The sequence below is a fragment of the Amblyomma maculatum genome, chromosome 6 (assembly GCF_055883805.1).
Source record: "Amblyomma maculatum isolate TAMU_Amacu chromosome 6, ASM5588380v1, whole genome shotgun sequence".
In the NCBI taxonomy this organism is placed as follows: Eukaryota; Metazoa; Arthropoda; class Arachnida; order Ixodida; family Ixodidae; genus Amblyomma; species Amblyomma maculatum.
This window is the reverse complement of record NC_139349.1, coordinates 157,219,199-157,237,323: the sequence shown is the minus strand read 5'-3', so window position 1 is coordinate 157,237,323 and position 18,125 is coordinate 157,219,199. Positions and strand designations below refer to the sequence as shown.

At 47.9% G+C, this 18,125-nt stretch overlaps 6 non-coding genes across 6 annotated transcripts; all 6 read right to left on the bottom strand.

The window, feature by feature from the left end:
- Positions 1-2,331: 2,331 nt before the first annotated feature.
- Positions 2,332-2,402, bottom strand: TRNAG-CCC (transfer RNA glycine (anticodon CCC)). The gene has a single exon. It is a non-coding gene; the product is annotated as a tRNA-Gly (tRNA).
- Positions 2,403-2,559: 157 nt separating this feature from the next.
- TRNAG-CCC (transfer RNA glycine (anticodon CCC)) lies at positions 2,560-2,630 on the bottom strand. The gene has a single exon. It is a non-coding gene; the product is annotated as a tRNA-Gly (tRNA).
- Positions 2,631-5,038: 2,408 nt separating this feature from the next.
- On the bottom strand, positions 5,039-5,109 carry TRNAG-CCC (transfer RNA glycine (anticodon CCC)). Its single transcript has one exon. It is a non-coding gene; the product is annotated as a tRNA-Gly (tRNA).
- A 1,762-nt stretch (positions 5,110-6,871) lies between these two features.
- Positions 6,872-6,942, bottom strand: TRNAG-CCC (transfer RNA glycine (anticodon CCC)). Its single transcript has one exon. It is a non-coding gene; the product is annotated as a tRNA-Gly (tRNA).
- Positions 6,943-12,041: 5,099 nt separating this feature from the next.
- TRNAG-CCC (transfer RNA glycine (anticodon CCC)) lies at positions 12,042-12,112 on the bottom strand. The gene has a single exon. It is a non-coding gene; the product is annotated as a tRNA-Gly (tRNA).
- A 1,657-nt stretch (positions 12,113-13,769) lies between these two features.
- TRNAG-CCC (transfer RNA glycine (anticodon CCC)) lies at positions 13,770-13,840 on the bottom strand. Its single transcript has one exon. It is a non-coding gene; the product is annotated as a tRNA-Gly (tRNA).
- Between the last annotated feature and the right edge of the window lie 4,285 nt (positions 13,841-18,125).

Here is an 18,125-nt window from a genome sequence, read left to right as displayed (position 1 = left end):
CATTTACTATTTTGGTAATTTTTTCCGTCACATAATCAGTGAAAATTTGGTCTTTTAGCAGTTTACAATTTAATTTCCACAGCTCCCATGAAAATCCACTGGCTCGCTTCCTTTTGCCTAGAGTGCATATCACTGCACAGTGATCTGAAAAGGCCACTGGTAAAACTCGGTATTTTTGACACTTTGGTATTAAGTCCAGTGACATGTAAATCCTGTCGAGGCGAGCATGACTAATACCTTGAAAGTGGGTGTATTGCACACTACGTTCACCGTCTAAACACTCCGCCACATCATCTAATGCATATTCATCTATCAGTCGTGACAATAAGTCTGTACTTCTGTCCCTGAAGGCTCGGGTGCTGCTTTTATCGCGAGCCGCCAGAACACAATTGAAATCGCCCATGAGCACTATCTGTTTCTCACTAGTGCAGTAATATTTCAGGCTCTCAAAAAAGGAACACCTATCCTCCAATTCATTAGGTGCATAAACACAGATAACCCGCCATTCTATATTCTCAAAACCGAAGTCACAAATCACGTATCGCCCTGTCTCTCCGGAAGCATAAGTCTGCACGTTAAGTCCAGGCAACTTTTTTACAAGAAGGACGCACCCGGCAGAAGTTCCGACTGCATGGCTCACAACGGCATAATACTTCGACGTGGAGCGCTGCACCATGCTCCCGGTCTCTTCCTCTCCATCGACTTTGGTCTCTTGAACGGCTAGAAAATCGATGTCTCTGTCCGTTATAAGGCGCAACACCTGGCTCTGCTTTTTCTTCGTTGCTAACCCTCTAACATTAAGCGACCCGAATGTCAGAGCAGGGGTTGGATCCATTTTAAAATAGAGTGAAGAGACCGAGAGCATTTGCGCTCACCTTTCGCGTCTGGCACCCGGCTAGACGCCTTTGTTTCCGCCGCAGCCCTCCGGTGCGGCTGCATGGTCTTGCAGCGGCGGTGGCTTATCGCTGGCCCGCTTGTCCCCCGAAAGTTCAGCTTCGGTCTGAGAGAGGACCGCCGGGTCTGGACCGTTTTCGTAGGCGGCTCCTCAACGCTTGACGCTGTTGTTTTGTCCACTCCATCACCAATCAGGGCGTGAGGCCGTTTGGCCGTGACATTGCCCGCACGAACATTGCACTGTTGCTGTTGCTCCTCGCTGCTCGTCGAGGCCATCATCACGGGTTCCGTAGCTGCCAAAAAGCTATCTTCCTTCTCCTCAGTATCAGCCCAGGCCGCTGCCGAGTCATTTTCTTCAGGTCGCCTCTCTGCCTCACTTGACACGTTTGTGCTTCTGCTAGAAGTCCCAGAAGAGACAGTCGCCGCTTCCGGCTTGCCTACTTCCTCGACTCCTTTCGCCGCTTCCTCCGCCTCTGATACGTCCATCTGGTTTTCGGCTATCTCCTCCCTCGATGCGAGCCCCGTGGCCACCGCATATGTACGGACACACTCACTGTCGACGTGGCCGTAACGCCTGCATTTCGAACACCGGGGCACCTTGCATTCACGTCTAACGTGACCGCTACCACGGCAGCGCAGGCACTGCATAGGCCGCCCAGGCACCACAACGAGGGCCAACTCACCGGCGACTCGCAGCTGGTGAGGTAGGTCATCGGTCTTAATACCGGGTTTCAGTTTCAGGAGAACTGTTCTCGTTGTTGACCCCTTCTCTTTGACGCCTTGGACGCGCCACCGCTCCCGGGTCACCTCGGCCGTCCGGATGTCGTCGTCGGCCACACCGTGCAACATCCAGTGCAGCTGCAGCTTCACCTGTTGGTCCTCTGGGTCGATGATGATGCAGCGACATCCCTTTACTTCTACTTGTTTCAACGCAGCCAGCTTCTTCGTTGCTTCAGCGCTGCTGAGCGTGACAGCCCAAACGTGGTTAATCTGGTACGCCCCCAACACCACAGCATCGGGGAGCGCACCAACGTTCGCGAGAGCATCGCGAAAATCTTCCACTTTGTACGGCCTATTGCGCACGTCGCCGTGCAAAAACACCGTGTTTAAAACAACACGTCCTGTAGGAAGCGTCGGCAAAATCAACTCATAGTCCTTATCATCCGTATCAAGATTCCTGTTTCCGCGGCCGGCAAGCGCCGCTGTCGCCGCTTCGCTGGAGCTCATGATTCTGCGACCGTCCCGCTCGGTGGCCGGAAGTAGAATGTCACCAGCGGCGCGATGATGGCTCCATGACACAGAATACTTTCCTGCTCACGCTCTTCTCAAATAGTGCGATATCGTGCTGTGAAGCTTGCAGCCGAGCAAAATGAAGAGCGTCTGAGTCCACTGACATTAGGCTATAAACTAAAAGGAGGGCAGAAAGGCAATTATCCGTGCGCCGCCCGGGAATCGAACCGGGGTCGCAAGAATGGGAATCTTGCATGATACCACTACACCAGCGGCGCGATGAAGTCTCCAGGACGCAGAATATTTTCCTGCTCACGCTCTTCTCAAATAGTGCGATATCGTGCTGTGAAGCTTGCAGCTGAGCAAAATGAAGAGCGTGTGTGTCCACTGACATTAGGCTATAAACTAAAAGGAGGGCAGCAAGGCAATTATCCGTGCGCCGCCAGGGAATCGAACCCGGGTCGCAAGAATGGGAATCTTGCATGATACCACTACACCAGCGGCGCGATTTTTTTTTTTTATTGCCTGGCTTTGACACAAATACACCGCATTGGAACTCAAAACATCATGAAGAAAGGAATAATATATGTACACTAAGGTAGTTAGCGTTGCCTAACACCCACTGAGGGGCAGGCTTTGTCATGTTAAAATTCCTTGAGCACCGTCAAAGGTTCCAGCTTTGACAGCCACTCAGGAGCACATGGTTGCAATTTAAGCACGTCGAGCCATCGCTGCACACTTTCACGGAAATACATGCGGGCTGGCCGTGCATCTGGATCGCAGTGATAACCAGCCATTCGTGCGCGCCATATACTGTGGAGGCACATTAACATAACCTGGTCTAACGGCATATCATCGTGGTTATCCAATGACAAATACCTAATGCCATGGGAATCAAGTGGCAACTGTTTTTTTATTGTCCTTTGCAGAACATCCCACAAATATACCCCCTCCCAGCAATGCAAAAACACGTGATCTATTGTCTCTGGCTGTTTGCAGATGAGACATTGGGCCCCCCACGGTAGGAACATACCCTTTTCCTCCATAAATGATTTTACACTCAAAGTACCGGTATGTAGCATAAAGAAAAACGTTTTAGCTCCCGGAGCAACTTGCATTTTCTTTACGCGTTTTAATACATTACTTCCTGTGCCTCCATAGTATAAAGCTCGGTACAAGGGCACCGGGAAGACGACTTCACAAACATCCTTGTATAATGTTCTCCTGTTAACATTACTTAAATACTCTTTCGAAAACCGTGCGCTTAAGAATTTTGCGCTCAAAACAATTTCCCTAAAGAATCCAAAAAGAGAACCCGGCATACTTTGAGTATAAACTACGAAATCAGGCAAAGCTCGACCAAGTCTTTGTTGACACACTGTGCGCAGGAATGGATCGCTGGCATCCCTAAAAAACATAAACCTGTTGACAATCTGTCGCACAAACAAATGACCCAGACCAAGCCCCCATGCTTCACCTGCCGGAACAAATTTGTCCGACTGCACCTCTCCCAACTCGAGGCCCAAACAAACACCGCAAAAACTCGATGCAATTTTTGCACATTTACACGGGAGTAATGCAACACTTGCATAACATACCATAACTTACTAATTAAAAACAGGTTGCAAACTGCGGCTCTTGCAAATATTGATAATTGAGCGCTTTTCCATTTCTCCGCTTTTTCACGGGTTTCTTTGACCTGCTCTAGCCAGTATGGCTCGCTTTCCTTGTAAAATTTCAAGGGCACACCCAAGTACTTTGCAGGCGTTGTAACCCACGATACATTAGCGAAAGTGTCGGGGGTCAGCTGCCATTCTCCGTGCCAAAATCCCAGGCACTTACCCCAGTTAACTTTACTCCCTGTGACTTTGCTAAAATGTTTTACCACATCCACTGTCCTCTTTATACTCTCTATATTCACACAAAATACCGCAACGTCATCTGCGTAAGCCAGCAATTTGACTTCTGACTCCTGCAGTCGAAAACCATCAATGTCATTGCTTTGTAGGATGCTTAAACACAAACTTTCAATATAAATGCCGAACAAAAGAGGGCTGAGGGGGCAACCTTGGCGCACTGAACGTCGTACGTTGATGGGGGCCCCCAGTGATTTATTGACAATTAATCTCGTAGTGCAGTTACGGTACGCCAAAGCCACTCCCTCTCGAATAACAGAGCCAACATTAACATAGTCTAATATACTGAACAGAATAGTATGCGCCACACAATCAAAAGCTTTCTCCAAGTCCAACTGCAGTAACGCAACACATGCATGAGTTGCATCGCAGCATTCGAGCACACTTCTCGCTTTGTGAATGTTCTGAAAGATAGATCGCCCTTTGATACCGCACGTTTGGTGAGGGCCCACTAGTTCGCATATAACCGTTTGTAGTCTGCCAGCAAGCACCTTCATATAAATCTTGTAATCAACGTTTGTCAGAGCAATGGGCCTGTAAGACGACAACTGCCTAAGCTTATCTGGTTGGTCAGTTTTCGGAATAAGTACTGTGTGCGACGATCCGAAAGACGCAGGCAGTGCCTTCAGTTCATACGCTTCATTAAATAAGGCACACAACAAAGGAGATAGCTGTTCCTTGAACGCTTTATAAAAAGCCGCACTCAGGCCATCAGGCCCGGGTGATTTCCCTGGGTTTAAATTTTCTATTGCCTGCTGCACTTCTTTTTCGCTTATTGGCCGCTCCAGTCTTTCTTTTTGTTCCTCGTCAATTTTTGGCATCACGTCTACACCAGCGGCGTGATGATGTCTCCAGAACGCAGAATATTTTCCTGCTCACGCTCTTCTCAAATAGTGCGATATCGTGCTGTGAAGCTTGCAGCCGAGCAAAATGAAGAGCGTCTGAGTCCACTGACATTAGGCTATAAACTAAAAGGAGGGCAGGAAGGCAATTATCCGTGCGCCGCCCGGGAATCGAACCCGGGTCGCAAGAATGGGAATCTTGCATGATACTACTACACCAGCGGCGCGATGATGGCTCCAGGACGCAGAATATTTTCCTGCTCACGCTCTTCTCAAATAGTGCGATATCTTGCTGTGAAGCTTGCAGCCGAGCAAAATGAAGAGCGTCCATAGAGAAACATACTTACGTAAAGAGCGGACACTCGAGCCTTTTCGCGGCCCAGCAAATAAGGGTCTGACCACCCGCAAGGCGGCGTAGCGATGTTCGGTTCCACTCCGCATCAAAGGTAGATAGCTTATCATACGTACACCGGCTTGCATCAAAGCGTATGCTTTCTTTGCTCTTTCCATATAAACGTTGATGCTGAGCCGGTCATGTGCCGCCGGTTACGCCCACCTCACCGTGCTTTTCAATGCGTCGCCTTGTTTGGCCGGTAACTAGTTTCCTTTTGCCTGCAGAAATAATGTTGCTGTTTTTGAGCTAAGAACGCTAAGAAGTCGTTTGTGACGCAACGTGAACGTATTTTGCACGTGTAATATAGAATAGGAGATGTGACGCGTTTTTAGTGTGCAGTCAGTGTATGTTTTTGGGTCGTGTTTTTCTGAAGAACTTGTGCATTCCTTCGACTGCGTAATTTTCTAAGGCAGCTTTAAGACAAAGAATTTTTCGATGGCTCAGATGTATCTTAACACAAACTTTTATTCGGCAGTACAAGAAGTGTGTGTTGTGCATTTGGGATCGTTTTGTGAATAGTGTTTACTTTGCTGTGTTTGCAAAATGAATGGGCTTTTGCCGCTTCGTAAGCACCATGTTTACATGCCGAATTTCTTGTCATGGCTAAAGCATTCTCGTTGGGGTCTAAAAAGCGCTGCTGCCTGTTCGTGGCTTACATTTTGACGACACCTACTGCTATTAGTCGCTAACAGTGGATTCCCTGTAATACCTTTGCCATACGGGCAGAGGGCAATTTTGTCCGCGATCTTGAGTATAATCATATCATTGAGTTACCATTATATATTCGGTATGGTGTGTTTAAATTTCTGAACAGACTACTGATCTAGGCTGATTTATAGAAATTCCGCGCGGGCTGTGCCAGCATTTTTCCCTCCTTACTTGTGTCTACCAGTTCACAAATCCTTTCCTGTTATTTTCACGGGTGATGTTTTAGAGGAAAGGCACACAGCCGGTATGCGAAATTTCTTCATCGTGACACTTTTCCGCCTGCTTCACCATACCTTCAATAATGTTGCTCTTTGTATTATGATGTATTTTATAAAGTGTGTGGTTCAATATTCTTTCTGTGCCATTCAATATGTAAACAAGAAAATAAACTTTTTTGTATGGAACCATTGCCTCCTTGTGTGCCACTCAAGAAAGCGGCTCAATAACGGCAAAAAATTACAATAACAGCTCTGATCGCATTATTATAGCCTGCATGAACTAAGTCAGCCACGCTTATGTTCTCCGTGAACCTTGCCGGTATTTCCAGTAAAAAGGTTGCGATCCACAACTTTAATACGTCCGTATGCATGGCATCGTTAAAGCACTTGCGCGCAACTCTAGACGATGTAGTTGAATATTTTATTGCTGAAGGTAAGTCAGAATTGAAAGCATTCTATCGAAATCGGAACCGAAACAGAGCAAATCACGTGCCAAAAATCTCGGAGGACGAAATTCGCGGTCTGACCAGCCGCTCGGGGCGCTAGCGCTGCTCGGCCGCAGGGCCCTATGGAAGTGTCCGCTCTTTACGTATATGTTTCTCTATGGAGCGTCTGTGTCCACTGACATTAGGCTATAAACTAAAAGGAGGGCAGAAAGGCAATTATCCGTGCGCCGCCCGAGAATCGAACCCGGGTCGCAAGAATGGGAATCTTGCATGATACTACTACACCAGCGGCGCGATGATGGCTCCAGGACGCAGAATATTTTCCTGCTCACGCTCTTCTCAAATAGTGCGATATCTTGCTGTGAAGCTTGCAGCCGAGCAAAATGAAGAGCGTCTGTTTCCACTGACATTAGGCTATAAACTAAAAGGAGGGCAGAAAGGCAATTATCCGTGCGCCGCCCGAGAATCGAACCCGGGTCGCAAGAATGGGAATCTTGCATGATACCACTACAACGGCGGCGCTTTTTTTTCTTTATTGCCATACTTTGACAAACACTGCACACACACACAAAAAAACTTCATTCAATCTTGACACCAGCAACCTGCCAGAGCTGCTTGACAGGCCTTGTCTTGTTTAAAATTCTTTGAGCTGGCTCAAATTTTCCATCCTGGGTAGCCAATCGGGGTTACATGATTGTGATCTCACCACTTGCACGAATCTGTGCACATTCTCCTTCAAGTAAATGCGGGCCGGTCGCGCGTCGGGGTCGCAGTAATAACCCGCCATCCTGGAGCGCCATATACTATGGAGGCCCCAGAGCATTACTTGGTCCAACGGGAAACCATCCTCATTTTGAATGGCCAAAAATCTGATGCCGTACGGATGAAGCGGAAACTCTTTTTTAATGGTTCTTTGTAAAACATCCCAAAGATACACCCCGTACCAACAGTGAAGAAAAACATGATCAATTGTTTCGGGCACTTTACATATTAGGCAATGCGTACCCCACGGTAAAAATAAACCTTTACCCTCTAAGAACTTTTTAACTGGTAGTGTTTCTGCATGTAATTTGACGAATAAAGTGTTTTTCCCGGTTGCACTCGCAATAAAGTGTTTATTCCTGGTTGCACTTGCATTCTTTTAACTCTTTTCAAAACGTCCCCACCGTTGCCTCCATTATACATGGCTCTGTACACTGGCACTGGTAAAACAACATCACACAGATCACCGTATAGCTTTTTCCGCTTCACTTCACTTAAGCATTTTGTCGAAAAACGCGCTGTAAGAAATTTCACGCTGTCAGCCACTTCTCTAAAATAACCGAAGATTCTCCCTGGTAAACTTGGTACCCACAACAAAATCAGGCAACGCACGGTTCAAACTTAGTTGGCACACAGTTCTTAAGAAAGGGTCACTAAAACTCGGAAGAAGAAAAACCTGTTGACAAGCTGGCGGAGAAATAGATGTCCCAGCCCGAGACCACCGTCTTTCACACTTCGAAACAAGTTCGTCCGCTTGCACCGTTCCCAGCTCGATGACCAAACAAACACAGCTAGAATACGATGTATCTTCTGTACATTTACACGGGAACAGTGCAACACTTGCATGACATACCAGAGTTTGCTTAAAAAGAACACATTGCACACCGTCGCTCTTGCAAAAATTGATAAATGTGCCCCCTTCCATTTATCTGCTTTTTCCTGTATTTCGTTCAGTTGTCCTTTCCAGTATGCATCACTGTTCCTGTAGCTGTTTAATGGAACTCCTAAGTATTTTGTGGGGGTTGTTACCCAGGGCACATTTGCAAAAAGCTCTGGGGTCGATGGAAAATTGCCATGCCAAAATCCCTGACATTTTGACCAGTTCACTTTGCTTCCGGTTGCCTTCCTGAAACTGTCGACACACAGCACTGCCTCGCGTATACTATGCTGATCCACAGCACAGACCGCTAGGTCATCCGCGTATGCGAGCAACTTGACTTCAGCTGCCTGCAACTTAAAACCTTTAACTGCCTCGTTTTGGATAATGATCACACATAGTGTCTCTATGTAGATGGCAAACAAAAGTGGGCTGCTGGCGTACCGAGCGTTGCACCTGAATGGGGGCCCCAGACTCTTGTTAATGATTAATCTAGTAGTGCATCCCCGGTACGCCATGGCCACGCCCTCTCTGATTACTGAACCTAGGTTCACGTGATCCAGAATACACAGCAATATTTCGTGGGCTACAAAGTCGAAAGCCTTTTCGAGGTCCAGTTGGAGGATGGCTACACATTTATCCATTAGTTCACTACACTCGAGCACCGATCTTGCCGTGTGTATATTTGTCATAATTGACCTCCCTTTTATACCACACGTTTGGTGAGGACCAACAATATTTGTAATAACTGACTGCAATCTTCTAGCTAACACTTTCATCAATATTGTGTAATCTACGTTTGTCAAAGCAATTGGCCTATATGCTGTGACTTGCTTCAGCTTTTCCTCGTCATTTGTCTTGGGAATAATAATAGTATGAGATAGTCCGAAAGATTGAGCAATCTATTCACTGCATAGGCTTCATGGAAGAGCGCTGTCAATTTTGGAACTACTTCGTTCTTAAATTCTTTATAAAAAGCCGCACTTAGGCCGTCTGGCCCAGGCGACTTTCCCATATTTAAACCATCGATCGCTTTTTCTAACTCGATTTCTGTGATTGGCATCTCCAATCTTTCCTTCTTATCCTCGTCTAGTCGCGGCAGAGCTGCGAGAAACTTTTGTTTGAAAGCTTTCATGTCGACCACATTTTTGCTGAACAGTTCCTGATAATATTGGAAGAAACCATGCCTGATATGATCGTCTTCCGACGATAGCACTCCGCCCCATTCGATCTTATCAATGCGGTTTTTCTCGGCATGAGCCTTTTCAATTCCCAGTGCCTTTTTCGATGGCGTCTCGCCCATGGCCCAATTTTCCTCTCTTGCACGCACTAACGCTCCTTGGTATCTGTCTTCTTCTATCAAGTTAATCTGTTCTTTTATTTTTCGAATATCCTCTATCCATCTGCCGGGTGCCTTACATTCCTGTTCGTGTAGTTTTGCGAGCAAAGCCTTAAGCTGGGTTTCTGTAATTTTCTTCTCGTACAGCAGGCAACTGGATCTGTCAATGGCTTTAATTTTAATCTGTTCCTTGCACAACTCCCACTGTTTCTAGATTTCGAGCAAAGTCCCTGGCCTCACTTTAATCAATTCATTCAATACCACGCGTCTAAAGGCATCATCCTTAAGCAATTTATTGTTCAATTTCCATAACTCCCAGCTAAATGCATTGCTTCGTTTTTTGGTGCCGAATAAGCATTGCACCAAACAGTGATCCGTGAATGTCATAGGCACAACTCGATATTCATTGCATGAATGAATCAAATCCGCGTGTGCTGGTTTTGTATCGAGCATTCGGTATACAGTTAAAATCGCCCAGCAATACTACCTGCCTTTCCGTACTTAACTGCTGCATAACATTCTCGAAAAAACACTGTTCCTTCCTCCAAACAGTTAGGAGCGTACACACAAATAATGCGCCACTCAACACCGCTGTATACACAATCAGCCACTACACATCGTCCAGAAGAGCATGAGGAGTAGCCCTTTACAACCAGACCAGGCCGCTTTTTGACAAACAATACACACCCGGCCGATGTTCCAACTGCGTGGCTAACAATGGCATAAAATCTAGCCGTGAAACGTCGCACCATGCTCCCGGTCTCTTCCTCCACATAAACCTTAGTTTCTTGCACGGCAAGCACGTCAATATCGTGGACAATTAAGAGCCGGTGCACCTGGCTCTGCTTCTTTTTGCCTGCCAATCCCCTGACATTTAACGTGGCTACTCTTAAGGTGGTTTCGGGCGCAATTTTCATCAAGGGTGAAGAGACCGAAAGCATGGTGCTTACCTTTCCCGTCTAGCGCGTTGCTAGACGCCGTCGTTGGATCCATCCCCGTCCGGTGCGAGCGGCTGACCCGGCAGCGGGGACACATTATCCGCTGCCCGTCTCTCTGATGATATGTTTGGCCGCAGACGTAGCGTAGACCGCCGGGATTGCCCCGTTTTTGCTGGTGGTTCGTCGACGCTGGGGGCTGACGCCTGGTTGCCTTCGGGTTCGGACTGTGTGCGGGATCGCTTGGCTGGGGCTGGGACGCCTGGCTTACGAACACCGCTGGTGTCCGAGTGCTCCTCCCCATTATCCTGTTCCATACCGTTTGCCGGCTCAAGTGACGTGCCTTCCTCATTGCTAGGGAGCTCAGGTGCAGAGTCCACTCTCCCCACATCCCTCGCAGCATTGCCGCTTTCTGCCGAGTCCACCGACGAATCCGTCTCCCGTGTCTGCGTTCGCATTTCTCCGGCACCCTTCGCCGCCTCCTCCGCCTCGACCACGTCCATGGTGAGCTCCGTCGACCGTTCCGCAGTTCCATGTCCCGCGGCCGAAGCGTACGAAAGCACACAGGCAGCCTCGTCATGTCCGTAGCGTCTACACTTTGGACAACGCGGTACCTTACATTCACGTCGAACGTGACCGGTACCGCGGCAGCGCAGGCACTGCATCGCTCGCCCAGGCACCACGACAAGGGCTAGCTCTCCGGTAACTCGCAGCTGGTGAGGTACGTCGTCGACCTTAATGCCGGGTTTCAATTTCAGGAGCACAGTCCTCGTGGTGGACCCCTTCTCCTTGACGCCTTGAACTCTCCACCTTTCCCGGGTCACCTCGGTCACATTCCCAAACGCAGCAAAAGCCGTCCGGATGTCGTCGTCTGCCACACCGTGCAACATCCAGTGAAGTCGCAGCTTCACCTGTTGGTCTTCGGGATCGATAATCAGGCAACGGCGTCCCTTAACTTCGAGTTACTTGAAAGCCGCCAATTTCTTCGTTGCTTCTGTGCTGCTTAACGTGACCGCCCAAACATGGTTGATCTGATACGCCCCCAACGCCACAACGTCGGGGAGCGCACCAGCCTTGACCAGGGCGTCGGGAAATCCTCGACCCTGTATGGCCTGACTCGCACATCGCCGTGCAAAAAAAGCGTGTTAAAAAAAACGCGTCCGGTGGGCAAAGTTGGCAGAATAATCTGATACTCGCTATCCTCAATGTCGTCGAGCCTATTTCCGCGGCTGGAAAGGGCCCCTATCGCCGCTCCGCTGGAGCACATGATTCTGCGACCGTTCACTACGGTGTCCGGAGGTAGAATGACTACACCAGCGACGCGATGGTTTCGCCAGGACGCAGATTTTTTTCCTGCTCACGCTCTTCTCAAATAGTGCGATATCGTGCTGTGAAGCTTGCACCCGAGCAAAATGAAGAGCGTCTGTGTCCACTGACATTAGGCTATAAACTAAAAGGAGGGCAGAAAGGCAGTTATCCGTGCGCCGCCCGGGAATCGAACCCGGGTCGCAAGAATGGGAATCTTGCATGATACCACTACACCAGTGGCGCGATGATTTCGCCACGACGCAGATTTTTTTCCTGCTCACGCTCTTTTCAAATAGTGCGATATCGTGCTGTGAAGCTTGCAGCCGAGGAAAATGAAGAGCGTCTGTGTCCACTGACATCAGGCTATAAACTAAAAAGAGGGCAGAAAGGCAGTTATCCGTGCGCCGCCCGGGAAGCGTATTTGGGTTTGCTCGGTACGGTGGCTCCGCAAGGGACAGAGCAACAAAAAAGACGAAGAAAACGGGCTGTTCCGACTAGCATCTACCGCCCCCAGGAGCCGAGCAGCCTAGCAATTAGCGGCGCATGCTTTTTCAATGGGCGTCACGTTGGACGCGGCAATAGCTTGAGAGAGCCTATAATACTACTACTACTACTACTACTACTACTACTACTACTACTACTACTACTACTACTACTACTACTACTACTACTACTACTACTACTACTACTACTACTACTACTACTACTACTACTAAATAATAATAATAACATTACACAGTAATATTTCTCTGCTAATATTTATTATTATCATTAGTAGTAGTAGTAGTATAGAGGAAGACTCGTTTCACGAAGTTGGCACTGAATTGTCTATTTAACGACCGAATTAACTGGCTAAATATTATCTTCACAGTTTTAATAAATAATAATAATAATAATTGGTTCACAGGAAGGGAAAGGCGCAGTATCTGTCACACTTGTGTCTGTGGACACCTGAAACAACTCCGTAGCACCCGGCTACGGCTCCTCTTTCTCTCTTCCTCCCTTGTGTCTGTGGACACCAACGGATGAAGGTGTCCACAGACACAAGTGTGACAGATACTGCGCTTTTCCCTTCCTGTGAACCAATTATTATTATTATCATTAATATTTAAAACTGTGAAGATATTTAGCCAATTAATTTGGCCGTTAGCTACAGACAATTCAGTGCCAACTTAGTGAAACGAGTCTTCCTCTATACTACTACTACTACTACTACTACTAGTAATAATAATAATAATAGCAATTGTAGTAGTAGTAGTAGTAGTAGTATAGGCTTTCTCAAGCTAGTGCCGCGTCCAACATGACGCCCATTGAAAAAGCATGTGCCGCTAATCGCTAGGCTGCTCGGCTCCTGGGGGCGGTAGATGCTAGTCATAACACCCCGCTTTCTTCGTCTCTTCTATCGATTTCTCCCTTGCGGAGCCACCGTACCGAGCAAACCCAAATACGCGCCCGGGAATCGAACCCGGGTCGCAAGAATGGGAATCTTGCATGATACCGCTACACCAGCGGCGCGATGATTTCGCCCGGACGCAGACTTTTTTCCTGCTCACGCTCTTTTCAAATAGGGCGATATCGTGCTGTGAAGCTTGCACCCCAGCAAAATGAAGAGCGTCTGTGTCCACTGACATCAGGCTATAAACTAGAAAGAGGGCAGAAAGGCAGTTATCCGTGCGGCGCCCGGGAATCGAACCCGGGTCGCAGGAATGGGAATCTTGCATGATACCACTACACCAGTGGCGCGATGATTTAGCCACGACGCAGATTTTTTTCCTGCTCACGCTCTTTTCAAATCGTGCGATATCGTGCTGTGAAGCTTGCAGCTGAGGAAAATGAAGAGCGTCTGTCTCCACTGACATCAGGCTATAAACTAGAAAGAGGGCAGGAAGGCAGTAATCCGTGCGCCGCCCGGGAATCGAACCCGGGTTGCAAGAATGGGAATCTTGCATGATACCACTACACCAGCGGCGCTTTTTTTCTTTATTTCCTGACCGTGGACGTACAGAAAAAAGACACATATGACATCAATAACATGATAAAATAAAAGCTCAAGCATTGACTAAAAGCTTCAGCCTTCCTTAGCTGAAGTTGTCGGATTAAAAATCCCTCATATGTGACAACCCTTCAAAACTAACTAACCATTCTGGCTCTAGTTTTAGTGCTTTCTGTTCGTCCACATATGCCCGTATGCTCTCTCTAAAGAGCTGTCTCGCTGAACGTGCATCGACGTCACCGTGCTCTACAGCCATTCTGCTTTTCCATATGCTGTGGAGAGCCAGTAGCATCAAAAGATCCAACGGTGTATCATTGTTCGCTTCTACTGGCAAGAATCGGATACCATGTGGGCTTATGGGTAGTTCTTTTTTAAGCGTCCTCTGGAGCACGTCCCATAAAAATACGGCATTCCAGCATTCGAGAAACACGTCTTCAATCGTCTCCTCTTTCCTGCATATTATGCAGTGGACACCCCAGGGTACAAAAAGCCCTTTCTGATCCTTCCATTTCTTTACCTCTAATGTTCCAGTGTGCAACTTAAAAAAGAACGTTTTCACCCCTGCCGGCACCATCATCCTCTTCACTCTTTTAAGAACATTTTTGCCCACTGTGGACGAGTACACAGCTCTGTACAACGGTTCTGGATGGAAGCACCACATCGCACAAGTCTTTATACAGTTTTTTTCCGGTTTACACTCCACAAATAGTCTAAAGTAAACCGCCCCATCAAGAACCTGTACGCCAACACCACTTCCCTTAGATACCCGTGGACACCTTCTGACATGCGGTCAGAAGAAACGACAATTCCCGGGAGAGCTTGACCCAGGCGTAACTGACAAACCGTACGAAGAAATGGATTTTTCACATTCCTCAAGAACATGAAACGATTGACTAACTGGCGCAGAAACAGATATGCCAAACCAAGCCCGCCGTCCTTCACCCGGCGGAAGAGATTTGTCCGACTTGTCCGTTCCCACGAAGACCCCCACACAAAAACGGCAAAGATACGATGCATCTTTTGGACATTTGCTCTTGAACAATAGTACACTTGAAGCACATACCAAACTTTTGTCACTAAAAGCAAATTACAAATCGTGGCCTTAGCAAATACCGACCACTGCCATCCATTCCATTTGTCCACTGTATCTTGCAATTTACCGACTTGGTTTTTCCAGTATGGGTCACTGTCCCGATACGATTCAAGAGGGGCACCAAGGTAGCTGACAGGGATGGTGACAAATTTCATGTTAGCGTATATGCCTGGGGTCGCTGGCCAGTCACTGTGCCAGAAGCCCAGGCACTTGCCCCAGTTAACAGCACTGCCGCTTACAGCGCAAAAATCTTTTACAGTTTTCACAACTTCTACGATGCTTTTGTAGTCTACACAAAACATCGCGACATCATCGGCATAAGCCAAAAGCTTCACTTCTGCTTGATGCAGCTTGAAGCCCCGCATTTTCTCATGCTTGATAATGCTTAAACATAAATGTTCAAGATAGATACAAAAGAGAAGAGGTGAAAGGGGCCAACCTTGACGAACTGAGCGTTGAACAGCAATACTGTCACCAACAGATTTGTTCACAATTAGCCTAGTTGCACAAGCACTGTAAGCCATAGCCACTCCTTCTCTGATGACGCATCCGACCTTGACATAGTCTAATATACACAAAAGCAAGTCGTGGGGCACTCTATCAAAAGCCTTTTCGAGATCTATTTGGAGCATTGCTACTCCAAGTCCATCAGCATCGCAACATTCAAGAATGGCCCTCACGATGTGAATGTTCGTAAAAATGGACCTGTCTTTAATACCGCATGTTTGGTGGTCTCCAACAATATCTTTAATAACTGTTTGCAGTCTTTTAGCTAGTATTTTCATTAAAATTTTATAGTCGACATTGGTTAAACTAACCGGCCGGTAAGAGGTAACACTGCGTAATTGACATCGGGCCTCCGTTTTGGGAATTAGCACTGTATGAGAAGATGCAAGGGACGGCGGCAGCACATTAAGCTCATATGCTTCATTATACACTTTTTCCAGTACTAGCGAGAGAAAATCCTGGAAAGCTTTATAAAATGCGGCGCTAAGTCCATCAGGCACAGGCGATCTGCCGGGGTTCAGATTCCCTATAGCGCATTTCACTTCGTCCTCCGTGATGGGGGTCTCTAGCACACGTGTCGTCTTTTCGTCGAGTTGTGGCATTAAAGGTAAATAAACTCTCTTGAACCTCTCGATATCAACTGCACACCGTACGAACTGCTGACGATAATGCTCGAAGAAAGCCTGCTGGATTTCCTTCTTTTCGTTGGTAATGGTCCCTTGGTATTCAATTTCATCTATCTGATTCCTTCGAGCGTGCCACTTTTTTGTGCCTAACGCCCTTTTTGTCGGACCTTCCCCCCTTATCAGCCGTTCGGCTCTAGCTCTGACAAGGGCACCGCGATATTGGTCAGCGTAGAGTAGTTCAAGCTTGCCCTTAAAGGCTCGTATGTCGTCTATGAACAAACCGGGGTTATTGCTTTCCACATCGATTAGACGCTGTAGATTCACGTGAAGGGACCTTTCTTCGGCCCTTTCTTCTCTGGCTATAGCGCTCGATCTTTCCAATGCTGTCATTTTGACATTCTGTTTAATAACCTCCCATTTAGCCCCTAACTTTGTTACGCCTTTGTCATTCATATTTGCTATATGCCTTTCAACGTCGGCTTGGAAACTGTCATCAGATAATAATTTTGAGTTTAACTTCCACATTTGCCAGTCAAATCCTTGACTTTTAGTTTTGTTCCCAGCGATAGTGACGGTGACCAAGCAGTGATCGCTGAACGATACTGGCTTCACATGGTATTCGTGGCATACAGGCACCAGATCAAGAGATATGTACATCCTATCGAGTCGAGCGTGGCAAGAAGCCTGGAAATGAGTGAACTGAGCAACTCGTCCACCCTCCAGACATCCAGCCACATCAACAAGGTTAAATTCATTTACCAATTCTGCGAGAACACAGGTGCTGGCATCAGTATGCGGCCTTCTACTCGTTTTATCTGATGCGGAGAGTACACAATTGAAGTCTCCCATTATCACAGTTAGCCTTTCAGAGTTGCAATATTGACGAATACCTTCAAAGAAATCGCGCCTTTCACCAACGTTGTTCGGTGCATAAACACAAATGATGCGCCATTCGTATGAATACAGCACGAGATCGCAAACAACGAAGCGGCCATACGCACAAGTCGTGACAGCTTGAATTGTGACACCAAGGCACTGACACACAAACAGCACACAACCAGCCGCTGCTCCAACTGCATGACTTGCAACGGCATTGTATCTTGAAGTAAAAAGGCTAACCATTCTCCCGGTTTCTTCTTCACCATCAACTTTAGTTTCCTGAATCGCGATGACGTCTAGCTCCAGCTCGCTAACCAAACGAAACAGTTGATTTTGCTTGAGCCTTGCTGCGAGCCCTCGAACATTAATAGTCGCAAATCTAATGGCTTTGTCTAGACGAATCATTGCTGATGAACGAATACCCGGGATCATGGTCATACCTTTAGTGATGTCTGTGGCCGAGCACCCCGCCATGGTGGCAGGTGTCAAGTCTGAGGTGGGAGCGGTGTTGCCACCCTCTTTTCTCTGATAACAAGTTCGGCCTAGGCCGAAAGGACGCCCGCCGTGCCGGCGCGGAAGTCCTTGTCGGCGGTCCTTCGACGCCTGCGTTCTCGTGACCTGGTGTTCGATCCTCATTGTCGTCGCGTGTCCGCTTCGCTACCGCAGCCGAGTTCGCTGCCTCAGATTCGACCATGCTGTCTGTCTCGTGAATGAATACTGTGTTGTGACTGACCTCCGTGTCCCCAGTTGAGTTGCTGCTGCTGGACACCTTAGCGGCCGCGACGCCGACGGAACACGCTTACAAATTCTTGACACCCTGCTCCTTGACCTCGTCCGCGTTTGGGGAGGGGGGAGTGACCGTTGTGCTCGTCTCCTTAGCTGCTTCTTCCACATCCGCCTCGTCCATGAGGTGCTCCGACATGTCGTCGTTCCTCACGGGCCCTGCGACGTTAGCATGCGTCTTTACACACTGCGGTTCGTCGTGGCCGAAACGACGACAACGAGCGCAGCGCGGAACCTGGCACTCCTTCCGGATGTGACTCGTCGCCTTGCAGCGAAGGCACAGGGGAGCCCTGCCCGGAACGACGACGAGCGCTGGCTCACAAGCAACTCGCAGCTGGTGGGGGATGTCATCAATTTTCACCCCTGTCTTCAGCT